Source organism: Acomys minous (assembly GCF_964271855.1).
Source record: "Acomys minous genome assembly, chromosome: 5".
NCBI classification, from domain to species: domain Eukaryota; kingdom Metazoa; phylum Chordata; class Mammalia; order Rodentia; family Muridae; genus Acomys; species Acomys minous.
This window is the reverse complement of record NC_140494.1, coordinates 68,975,784-68,989,385: the sequence shown is the minus strand read 5'-3', so window position 1 is coordinate 68,989,385 and position 13,602 is coordinate 68,975,784. Positions and strand designations below refer to the sequence as shown.

Sequence of the window (13,602 nt, the reverse complement as noted above, 5' to 3'; positions counted from 1 at the left end):
CCCACCAAGGGGAGGTCATCAAATATGGGGCACCAGAGTTCATGTCAGAGTTAGTCCCTGCTCTCCACCCAACTGTGGAGAATGTCCTGACCTTTGGCTAGATCCGAGTAGGGGTTCAACAGGAGACAGCTTCCTGAACAGAACAGCAATAGCCTTTTATTTTCTTGAATTTGTATGATCAAGATACTTTATCACAGTACAAGAAAGGGATACTGGGACCATATTGGCTGATAAACCTTTAAAGACAGAATTAACCTATGGTGAAAAAATAATGACAGACTCTAATCCATTCTACCTGGTGTCTTTGTAAAAGGAAACTTGGTCACACAAAAAGACACCAATAACATATGAACACAGAGCATGTGACATGAAGGCAAGGTCATCTGTCAGCGAGGAAAAGGGACTCACAAGAGATTAAACTTACCAACACTCTGATCTGGAATCTACCTCTTCATGGTAATGAGAAGTAAATTTTTGGTGCTTCTTGTGTCACTTAGTTTCTGTCACTTTGTTGTGGCAGCTGAAACATACTAATGCAGCAAAGATGTGGATTTTAAAGTCACACAGGCTAAGAAATAATTGACAATTGTTTCTTCTGCCAGTATTCATCCCATTTCTCAGTCTTTAAAGACTATCACAATTAGCTTTTTCAGCTGTTTTTTTCCGAATATAAATGTCTTATTTCATCATAAATAGTAGCATTTTGTACAACTCTTTAAAATTCATATTAGACAAGATCTAATGACACTCTACTTTGAAAGATGGAGATATAGCCCTTTACCATTTAGCTTTCCAATCACAGAGCACAACTTCTGCATTTATCAGTTTCTACTCTTCATAGTATATTGCCATCACAGTATTGGTTTTCATTTCTGTGCCTGTTTAAATATTATTTACAGCCAAGAAGCACAAGGCACCCTGATTATATTTGTGAAGTCATGTATCTCCCTATAGTTAAGTAATAAATGTCTCACAAGTATTGACAAATGAGAATTCAGTCACCCTCAGGGGGTGATACCTAAGCAAACAAAATAGCTTCCTTGTGGAGATACCTCTGCTCTCATCTAAAGGCTACAGGAAATCTAACTAGAGACTCATGCAGCAGGCTGTGGGTGGTGTGTGTGGTAGATTGTGGGTGATGTGTAGCATTTTCCAACAAGAAAATAGGTCTCAAGAGAGCAGAGGTAACCCAGAGTACATGGGTGTCTCAGTCTTTCCTTGAACCTATCTTCTCGAAGAATAGTTGTTTCTCAATTAGTATATACTGGGACAAGTGAAAACCTCAGAGAGTATAATCAGAGGCTGAATCCAGAATGTAACTGTAAATTTGAAGGTAGATTGGGGCTAAATGGTGACTACAAGACCAGGCTGAACTGTAGCATAAGAACTTGTCTCAGAAATAAACAAAATACTTGAGGCACGAATCTGCTAATGTGTAATTTTCAAGTGTCATACAAAAAGCTAGGCCATTGCAGTCATTCAGGAGTCAATAATCATAAAAAGTACCACTGAAAGGAAACCTGACGGAGCTCTGGAGTGAGTCTTGAATTCCTACCATTGAGAAGGGACTATGTCCTCCTCAGTTCAGCATAGCCAGAAGAGTGTGTGTAGCTGCAGCACTTGGAACACTTCTGACTTTTACTTAGGTGAGACATCAGTGAATAGTCCACAGTATTAAGGAGTACAAGTGTAAATTGAGTGGGATCCCACTGACTTATACATTTGGTTCATTCATTAGAGTATCATCTTTTCAACTAAAGCTGAAATACTGCCATTTCTAAGCCAAAAATGCTCTGGAATATAGTTTCAAGCAACTAATGCCTGCTAAGCCTGCACAGCATTTTAGGCTTCATGTAGACATTGACATAAACCACAGTGGAAATGGCAAGCCAAATAGTCACAAGGCTGCTAATTATCAGGCATACAACCTAAACAAAAATCAGTGGCAATGGCAACGAAGAGCCACTTTATAAAAATGAGTACCTGAGAGCTGTGTTGAGGAGATTAAAGGTTTGATATTCAGGGAGTATCCCAAAATTCCAGTGGGCAAAATCATAAGTCACATGAACATTTACTCTAAGAGTCATGATAGTTGTGAGGAAACTGTACTAACAGCATTACTCTATTTGTGGTTCTTCTCAATTGGTAAAATCTTTTTAGTCATTTATGAACATTATAAATACATATACACATGTATTATAAATACATGTATTTGATATCAATTACACATGCTAAAATGGAAGCCAAAATATGGTGCTTTGTAGTCTAACAAATGACTTGACTTGCAATGTCATGTCAGCTTCTTTTCTTAAAGTTAACTCCATTGACACCCTATTGGTTGATTTTGGGTGTCTACTCTTCCATGCATGGCAGGTAGAACATTATGTGTCTTTTACAATGGAGCCCTAGTGGTTCTAGCTCTTTCCTCTTCTGAGATTTTCAGAAATACATAGCCTTTAGCCTCTTTGAGAACAGAAAAACCACAGTGTTACCAGAAAAGGTATTTCTCTACATGGCAGCTGTGATTAGGTGGAGAGGGCTGGAATATATGTGGACTGAGGAGAAGGACGCTTGGAGAAATAAAGTCTCTGAGCTAGCATGCAAGCTCTGACTTTAAAGTGCTTTCAAGCTCTGCTTCTGCAGGACTCCTTGACTTTCATGTCAGTTTCTCAGTGTATACCTGAAGCACCATCATTGTAATCCAGGACAGTTAACTACTCAATGACTCATCTATGGTTTTCAAGACCTCAAATGCTCCCTTAGAACAACTCACTGGAAAATCCTTTTTGTATTCATTACTTCTCTTACCCATGTGACAGAATGCCACACAGACACAACTTAAGTGAAGAGATATTAATTTAGACTATTGCTTTTAACTTTATTCTATCATGATAGGAAAGTCAGAGTGAAAGTCACTCTGTCTGACGTAGTATAAGCTTCCACTCAATGTTCTACACAGGGTTAAGTAGAGAAAGCAAAGGAGGAAGAGCAGAATTAGAGGGCTGTTATCTTTGAAATGTCCATCTCCTACCTTTTTGTCAGGGAGACTCCACCCCATGAAGGATCCATGGCTTTCAAAATAGCATCACAAGTAAGGATCAGTTCACTCAAACATCAGCCCATGCAAGACATTCAGGCTCAAGCTGTTCTCTGCTGAACAGACAGACCTCAGTTTCCCATATCAGACTTTTACTGTGAGTTTCCCAGTGTTTAGATGGCCTTGGTACTGACAGTATTTCTTTTTAAGTTATTTTTAATTTATGTATTCACTTTACACCTCAATTATAGCCCCCACCTTCCTCTTCTGGTTCCTCCCTTCCATGATCTTCCCCCACCCTCCCTTGACTTCTCTTCAGAAAAAGGGAGCTTCTAACAACAGCCTATCCGAGCTCATCAAGTGGCTTCAGAATTGAGCCTATCCACATCTACTGAGGCCAGGCAAGGCAGCCCCATTAGGAAGAAGTGATTGAAAGTAGGCACCATAGTCCATGTCATAGACAGCCTACACACAATTCATTAGGATATCCACAGGAAGATCAAACTGCCAATTAGTTACATATGTGTAGGCAACCTAGGTGCATGCTCTTTGGTTGGTGCTTCCATCTCTGTGAACCATTATGGATCTAGGTTAATTGACTCTGCTGATCTTCTTGAGGCATTCTCATTCCCTCTGGGTCCTTCTATCCTCCCCTCATCACCTCACTCTTCCACAGAGCTCTCCTCCCCTCACCACCTCACTCTTCCTCAGTGCTCCCTACTCTACTTGGCTGTGAATCTCAACATCTGATTTGATCAGCTGCAGGGCAGGCTCTCTCAGAGGATGGTTAAGTTAGGCTTCTGTCTATAAACATAGCAGAGTATCATTAATGGTGTCAAGGGTTGGTGCTGTCCCATGGGTTGGGTCTCAGGTTGGGCCAGACATTCATTGGACAGTACCTAAGTGTCTATGCTATCTTTGTCTCTGACCATCTTGTTATTCAGGGTAAATTTTGATTAACAGTCTTTTGTAACAAGGAGTGTGTGCTATGCTCCTACTGCAGGAAATCAGCGTTCCAAAACTTACTTCTTGTCCGGCTATAATAGTGCCCACTTCCCTCTTTTTTTCCGGTAGGATAACTAACTTTGCAGCCTCTGTCTAACAGGTGAGAAAACATGGTCACATAGAATAGGTATTAGTAATGCTTGAATTTGGCAAACCCACAACTAAACCAAACTGGTAAGGAAATCCACTGTCCAAAGTAGAATTGGGAAGAACTAGACGCTTTAGGTAAAACCTGTCTTTGTTTTTGTCTTGTTGTTGTTTGTTGCTGTTGTTGTTTGAGACACAGTCTTACTTGGCTATCCTAACACTCATTTTATAAACCAGTCTGGCCTCAAACTCACTTCCTCTGCTTCCTGAATCCTAGTTCCACCGTGCCTCGCTGAGAGTTATCTTTGAAACTACTTCCCGCTACTTGATCAGCAATCATCACATGTGAGAAGGCACATGATGGTTGGAAGGCATATAAAAAAGAACCACAGGCAGGGGCATGAGACTATTGGCATTGCTGCACTTTACTGGTCTTCACTCATCTTCGCTGGTCTTTGCTGGTCTTTGGTGATCTTTGCCAATCTTCACTGGTCTTCGCTGGACTTTACTGACCTTTGCTGTTTTTGCTGGTCTTTGGTGGGTTTTGCTGGACTTTGCTTCACAGAGAGAAATGTTCCAGAGAAATTTTTGTGCTACTCCTTCTGATTTGTGGCCACTTTCTCCGATTTGATGGAGCCTTGTGATTTCTACTGAAGTATACCACCACTATGGATTCCTGTTGCTGTTTGGTGTTGGCTATTGGACTGGACTTCTGGTATTCTGACAGTGCAGATTGGAATTGACCCAAGGAACTATGCTTAAACAAGTCCAAACCCCCTTTTTCTTTTTAATTTTTAAAAAATTTTTCATTTATTATAATTCATTCAGATTACATCCTCACTTCTATCTTCCTGTTTCGACCATCCCTCCATCTTCTGCCTCATTCCCCTCCCCTAGACCTCTGAAAGAAGGGGACCTCCTCTCACACTACATGGCCATAGGATTATCAAGTCTCATCTGAAAAGCCTGCTTCCTCTCCCCCTATGTGCATCCAGGCCTCTTTACCAAGAAGAAGTGATCAAAGTGGGGGCACCAAAGTTCATGTCAGAGGAAACCCATGCTCTCCCCACAATTGTAGAGAATGAACTGTCCATTGGTTATATTTGGAAAGGTTTGCCGAATGCATTGTCCTTTGTTGGTTGCAATAGTTTGTGCAGCCTCCCCTGACCCCCACCATGGGTCCAAATCCCCCAGTGTTGGTTGTCTGCTTGTGAGGCTTCTGAACACTTTAGGTCCTTCCACCCCCCCAATCTTACATACCACTCTCAGCACTCCATCTGGAGTCCAGCATCTGTCCTGATTCCCTGCTTGGTGCAGTTTTTCAAAGGACATCTATGTTGGGTTAATATCTACTTATAAGTATATACCATGGGTGTCTTTCTGGGTCTGGGTTACCTCACTCAATATGACCATTTCTAGCTACATGCATTTGGCTGAAAATTTCAAGATCTCTTTGCTATTAATAGCTGAGTAGTATTCCATTGCACAAATGTACCACAGTTTCTTTATCCATTCTTCGGTTAAGGGACATCTGAGTTGTTTCCAGACTCTGGCTATTACAAATAAGGCTGCTATGAACATATTTGAGCACATTCTTTTTCTCCTTCCTCTGGTTTGTGGATTAGAAATGAGGTTGAAGTGTTTAAGAACCCTAAATAAAGAGTGTTTTGAAAAATCCAAGCCTACACACATATATTTTTCAAATTTCTCAATTTCTTCTCATTGATAGGCAATAAAGTAGAAGATTACTTATTGCTTGGTTGACTCAATGATTTTTATAAATGTTTTTCAAATCCTGCTACTAAATCTGAAACTCACATCTAAGTATTTCAATTTAATTACCAAATTTTCAAAATGGTCTAATGAATCTGAGATTTCACAGTAACAATTATCCTGACACAGCCTCATATATTCTGACAGATAGGAGACTTTATGAATGATGAAGGACAATTTACTATCCATAGCAATTCATGTCCCTAGAATTTGAATAAAAGTTCAGTCCTGCAAACTATAATTTTAGCATGAATTTGATAGTCAGATGACACCTTTGTAGACAATAGGTCACATCAAAGAAGAGTATGCCTGGACTTAGAGTCTCTGTCTTCTATCATGAGCAGTTTTTATGCTGATCATATATTACAGTTGAGACCCCCTAACTTCCAAAATTGTTGAAAAAATTCACCCTGTGCTCCAGGGAATGGTGTTATCTCTATTTTTCAAGTTGTTTCTTAACCAAATATCTTTTAACCTCAAATTTTCTCCCAGGACATCCAAAACAAGAGTCACAGTGAACTGTCTATTCATGAACAGTGTGAGAGATTTTCTTTTTACTCAAATTGATTGTTCAGAATAACTTATTTCAACAGAAATATCAATGTCCTTAATTTCCAGCAATCTGTCTCCCTGTGTCTTTTACACTTTCCTCTTTGAATGATGTTCTTTGAATGGTGTTTTCCCTTTCTAAAACTCCTAATGGTTAACTAGTGGATTTTCTGAACTAATCTAATTTTCTTATATCTCCTTTCTTCCAGTCTTCTCTTTCTTTTCTTTCTAACCATTATTGTTATTTGGGGTTAGTTAGTTTGCATGTCCATGAAGTATTTATATTGCTGAGGACAACTGATTCACTCCCTCCATCTTTGGGCATACCAGTAATAATGAGGTTAGTTTTCTAAGTTGGCTTTCTCTTGGCCATATTTTCCTTCACTTCCATGTTTCTTTGTTTTGATGTACATCATTAATATTAGATGCTTTCTTAAGTGTATCATACTCTCAGCCTATTTAGTCTTATTTAAGACAGAGGCATTTAAATGCTGACACCATGCCCTGTAGAAATCAATGAAGCTTGGCAAGAAATTGGCTCCACTTACTGTGGATGACTGGACAAGGACATAACTTTCTCTTCCCTAAATCTGTCCCTCTTGGTTTAGAAAAATCTCTCCAGAGATGACTTTGCATACTGCAGCTGCTGTATGTGCCTTTGGCTGCTGGAGCCTTGGGGAACACTGAGGAAAGAACTGGATTTCTTCACCTTCTTTTGTGTAGGCTCTCACTTTGTCCCTACTATTAAGTGTAGTATCTGGAACTTCAACTGGGATCAGCCTTTCCAGATGGGCAATCTCATCTCTCTTGCACAAATCAAGTGATAGTCTAGGCTTAGCCCAATTTCTCCAATACTCCACACCTTGGTAGTATCTGGTATCTCCAGTTACTGTGTTTTTTTATATTTTCTAGATGTCAGTCTTGATTCTAACTTACCCATTGATCACCACATAGCTTTTAGATGTTTATTCTTATCTCTCTATGTCATTACTCTCTCATCTGCTTCCTAGCTTCCAATATTTTGTTGACATCTTGAATTTGCTCTTAAAAGTCCTCCAAGTTTCTGTCTTTGTGAGCTTTACCCCTTCACAGTGTCACTTCACCTAGATTTCAGGAGGAAGAAAATATGCACCTAGTCTGTTGTGTATAATTAGGAAAATGAGTGTTTTTTTATGGAAAACGGAGCATGATGGACTATGAAGAAGCAACATAGACTCTCAGCTCCCATAGGTAAAAGAAGACATCCTTTGTTATTTAACTATTGCCTTTTAAGCCCCACAGACACTAAAATGGAGGTTTTATATACTTACTGTTGTCAAATGACCTGATAAAACGTCTAGCTCTTGCTTTGAAACAAGTTGTTTAAAAAATTACTATGTTTAACAAAATTATCTGCCCACAGTGTTAACTATTTGCTAAAATACATACAACAAGAATTCTGGAAATGCAGGCGCAGTGAAACAATATTTGCTATATTTAAAAAAATTATGACATTTATTTATTAAATTATAATATCAATGGATTCCTGTTAAACAGAATAAAGAACATTGAAAAGAAAAATATTTTTTTTCTAGATAGATGTAAGGTTATTAAGGTGTATAGACTTTGGGTCTGTTTTATTTACTTGAAAGTTTTATGTAAAGTTTACTTTTTAATTTAAAAAAGAAAAGAAAAAACTGGATATGTAAGCTGATATTAAATTTCAATATCAATTTTTTTCTCATGTTGAAACACCATATCTTAAGTCTTTTTCATGTGAGGGACTTTCTAAGATGTCTCCCCTAATTTCCTTTAGATCAGAGGGGAAAATGCTTGGCTATTCTGATACTGCTTCCTTCCATATTAAGGACTTACAACGGGAGCTGTAAGAAACTGTTGAACTTTTCCTCCATTCTGCTGAGTTGCTGATCTAGTGGAGAAATCCAGTTGTGAGCTATTACTGTTGGTTCCTCAGGACTTGAGTCACTGTAAGAACCAAATAGAAAGTAATGGAATAACTAAAATACAAAATATACATTTATTAAATCATTTAATATTTTACTAAATCCTGCAAGCAATTTAAAATCAACAATTTTAAGTTAGATCAACAGAATCACAATTTTTCTTTATCTTTCCAAAGATTAAATAATGAACACAGATTGATGAGCATCCAACTGTAACAAACAATATGGTTTGCTTATAATGTAAAAACTATTTTACTGCACAACATTAAAAGACTAAGTGACAACTGTTTTTATGGGTAATGTTTTGTTTAGATAATATCAGTGGAACCAGGTAGTGTTTTTCAGTAGAATTTCACAGCTTCTATTTTTATGTATTAAATACAACTCCATGAGTTTGCATGCCGCCCTGATGACTGACACCTTATATTTGAATTTAATCCATTTAACCATTTTTAAATGCAAGTAAAGGGGAGAAACTCTCACTATCAAATAAGTAACTCTTTCTCCTCTATAAAATCTAATTTGATTCTCAGCAGTTAAATTTGAACTAGTACCTCTAGGCTTCTGTAAAGAGAAAATGACATCTTGCAAGCTGTTTTGCTCAATATATGTGAGCCATTGCATTCACACTACACTCAAGAAAGCTTTTAATAGTGGACAAATAACATGCTCAAAAATTCATTACATATGCATGAGAAAGTGGAGTTGGCACAAAGGCCACCACGGAGCCCATATGGGGTGTGTACCAGGGTGTTCTGTATGCTGGAGGTGCTACCTGCATTGTTGGCAGTTCCAGCCTGGGCGTGTGAACACAGGACATTACTCAGCCTAGCAAAAGGAATTTAAACCATATTTAGGAAGCTTGCACTTCTCAGGCAAACCGCAAAATGAGAATAAATTTAAATATGACATTTTGCCAGTGGGTAGAATTTCCAAAGGATGAAAAAAACTGGTAAAGCAAACCCCTGAGCACTGATAAAAGAATATGAAGCTGCCAGAGACCCTGCTTTTGTGTGCCCATTGTCAGAATCTTCATCTGTGGCACAACAACATTGTCAAGCGATAATTAGGACGTTCTTGGGGGAATAGAATACCTGAAAGCACCAGAGCTTCATACGTTTGGGATTGGCTCTTGCCAGATGTTCCAGGGTGCAAATTTTGACCTGAGATGCCCTGATATTCACCTACTGAAAGCAATGAAAAATTTCAAAGACAGTGTTAACTGAACCATTAGGTCCCTTATGAGCTAACACCTCAGCTTATGCCCATGCCAGACTAGTGACTTGCTCTCTAGCAGCATTTATTCCTGCTTGAGGGAAGATGTGCTTCCTAATGTTGAATTTCTTTACTCGGCCAATCTGCCACAAATGGAGCAAATGGTAGCTGTGAAATTATTTTGATTGTCACCCATATCTGCCAATGAAAAAGATGCAAGGATTGCTAGGTTCCAGGAACTTCCCTTGCAATTGTGTTTATGGAAAGTGAAGGGTCTTTGCCAGGCATTTTAAACTGAAATATAGCCAGCTATCCAGAGATGGTTATTCCCACTGCCACTGAGACCAGTTAAAGCAGCCTAGCTGTATAACAAGACATATTCCTCACAGTATGTTAACATATGTGAAAAAACATATTGATAACTGTTTGAGAGATGTTTGTTGGAAGATGAGAGATGTAATTGAATGATGGAGACTGATCAACTTTCTGCTGATAGTAGAAATTAAACAGAGAGAAGCAGAAAGCTACTCTCTCCATGTATAAACATACCTTAAAGCTATAGACATAAGGTGTGATTGTTGAGCACGTAAAGACCTGAGCAAAGAGGACACATGGATATGAGCATAAGCTGAATGAAACCATGCATAGGTAAGAGCTGAGAAAGTATAAAGGAAGAAGCCTGCAGAAAAGTGTTTTGTCACTATAAATGAAAACTAGCAGAAAGTAGTGCGAGGTTAGAAGCAAAAGTAGTTAAAGAATTTGCTACTGAGACGAAAGAGAGCATTTGCTAAATTCTGCTTGATCATTTATCCATCATGAGTTCCCTTTAGCTTGCTGCATGAAGTAAAACTCCTCAGGCTGGTACACAGTCTCTTTCTGTTCTCCCAATAAGGACACATTTGCTTTTGCCAGAGATTCTCCTGTTGTGTTCTTCACTTGGCAGTGAGATGGCTCTTTTGTTTTTAGAAATAGCATCAATAGCAGATGGGTTAGTTATGGAAACAGAAATTCTGAATGGAATGACTAGTATTTAAGAAACCAGTTTATTTAATTAGTCCCCTAAGTGAGCAGGACATGAATGTATTAAAAAGTGAGCATGAGAATGGAGATTGTTTTGGATTGGGATCTTCAAATGGTTGCTCATGCTGATCTGAAACATTCTTAATATTTTTAACACTATTTAATATTATTGTTTGTGCACACACACATGTGCCTGCTTTGTCAGGGGACAAATGCTTCAGGAGTCTGTGTGTCTCTCTACCATATGAATACAAGGGATGAAGCTCAGCTTACCAGACCTGGTGTAGACATCCTTGTTCACTGAGCCATTCCAGAATATTTTGTATCAAGATTGTTTATCCAAACTGGAGCTTCACGTAACTTACGATTTAAGAGAAGAAAAAGCACGTACTTCACGCTGGCTGGATCACAGCTTCTATAGACTTAGTGAACAGTACCAGCCCAGGATGATCCAACAGACAGAAAGCAGATGGCAGGACATTTTCCTGTGGAGTTTCAAGGCAAAAGTGTTGGAAGCTCCTCCATCATGGGCCATATTTACTTGCTTGAAGCTCTACCTACTCATTTGTATATACGCACTGATATATAGGGCTGATAGACCTGATTGAAGAGATCCATGGACCAAACTATGTTCTCTACTCAAAGCCAATGCTTACACAACTTGGGTTTTCTCCTTGTCTCTTACCCCACTGCCTTTGACTGAATATTATATTTTTGAAAGCGATCTAAATCAAACCTTAAATGTCACTATTAGCTGGTGTTTTCTTTATTTTTATTAGATTCCTAAGATATACATTATATAATGCACAAACAGATAGTTTATTATCCATCCAAAATTTAGGGACTTGAGAAACACACTTATCATTTCTAGTGGCTTTCAAAAATTACTGGACTCATTGTTTGGAGTCACATTCACTTGGAGGGTTGGCTAGATTAGAATTTCCAAAGTGACTCATATATGTGACTATTAACTTGCTTAATTTACTAATCAAACTACATTTTAAAATTTGGAATTATTGTTATTGATGGTGATGATGGGTGTGTGTGTGTATGTATGTATGTATGCATATATGTATGTATGTATTGTGTGTATGTGTGTATGTGAGTTTGTATGCTTGTGTGTATGTGTTTATGTGTATGTTTGTGTATGTGTGTTTGTGTGTGTGTGATCATATACATGTTTGTGTATGTGTGTATGTTTGTATGTGTATATGGGTATATATGTGTGTGTGTGTCTATTTGGGTGGCTCACACATGGAAGACAGAGAAAATGCTACATTTGAGGAACTTATATAGTATCTCTATCTTGGTGTGAATTGATCTGTAGAGAATGCTAAGTAAAACCAAGAAAGGATGGGAAAATGAGGTTATGCAAAGGAAATGACTCAGGGGACGAACCTAAAATAACATTTGAGTGAATGAAATTGGAGGTTGGTAGCAGGATTATGAGAAAGAGCAGTCAGAACACTGTGGCCACTTGACCTATGGGAGCTAAAATGAGAAATCCTTTTCCTTCAGCTGGACACAAAAGTCCTACTTATGCGTAATCAGCCCTCTATTACTGTCTTTACACAAGCTCTCCCAACTGGCTGCAGAAGACAAGGTGCTCATTGACGGGAAGATTGTTTTCTCCTTCTACCTTGCTCCCTGCTGTAACAATCAAGGATGACCTTAAATAATGACAAGCTTGCCTTGCACAGTACTTTATAGTTCCTTAACTTAATCTAATTTGCTCTCTGCTAGAGTGCCCTGGAGTGCTCAGAGCAGACATGAACATCTTCATTTTATATATAAAAGCATGGAAGCCCAGGCATGCTAGTATTCCAAACTGGGTCTGTACTCTTACTCCAAACCCAGTGCTCTTTCCGCTGGGCTGGTTTCCTTTTGGCCACATATCTGACTTATCTAAATTTGGAGTTTTCTGTCTTGTTGTTATCAGTTTTGAGGAGAACTATGGCAGAGCTAGACCCCTCAGGTGGCTGACACCTTTCTGATGTATTCTGGCTGCGCGCTTGGCTCCCATACTTGCTAGCGACTGAATTTCAGTGACTGAAAGCAAGAATTAGTTGGGTATCTTCACAGTTTGCATTGCAATTGAACAACACTCACATGGATAAAATCACAGCTCCAAATTAACATAATTATAAATTTTTTCTAAAGGGAACTTAACAATGTTATTTCCCTAAAACTCATCTTTCAGCAGCCCCTTCAGTCTTCCTTCAACTCTCTGTGCCATCAGTTGCTCCAGGGCTTGCATTGCATTACCCTGTATGTTCCAGCATTTGCCCCTGTGTCTCTCATGAGGTATTTACTAGATATTTTTCATATTTTATCCCTTTTGCAATACGCAGCTTACAATAAGACATCGTGCAAAACTAACTCTATTTAGTGACTATTTTTAACCTCCACTCTCAGACATACATTCACATGTGTACAACGACTGCTATTCCATTTCTCAATTCATTCATCTCTTTGTAACATCTAAATTTCAAAATAAATATTAATCTACTAAATTAATCTATGAAAATATAGTAGAATATATTTATATGTGGATAAATATACAGTTAGTAGACTATGAATAAAAAGTGGAGTTCACATACGGTGGTGTTTTACATATCAGATTAATTTTTGTGCTTGTACTCATAAAAAAAAAATGAACACGGGAAAATATAAAGCAACTAGTGGACTTCAAATAAATGTTGTCAAAAGAGATACTTTCCAAGGATTCTTTTTTATTTATAATTATGTGCGTGTTTCTGTGTGTGGGACTCTGCACACCAGTGATAGTCCTCATCAAGGGTAAAAGAGGACAGTACTTTTCGTGGAGCTAAGATAACAGGCAGATGTGAGCTGCCTGATGTAGGTGGCTGAGAATCAAACACCAGCCTTCTGGAAGAGCAGCCTGCATTTTATGCAGTAAAGCCATCTCTACAGCCCCAGATTCTGTTAAAATTAAGAAAAGATGTTTTCTAA

The 13,602-nt window shown here is 38.4% G+C and overlaps 1 protein-coding gene across 9 annotated transcripts in view; it reads left to right on the top strand.

The window, feature by feature from the left end:
- GRIA4 (glutamate ionotropic receptor AMPA type subunit 4) overlaps positions 1–13,602 on the top strand; it is a 357,129-nt gene that overhangs the window by 208,938 nt on the left and 134,589 nt on the right. The window lies entirely within an intron of this gene.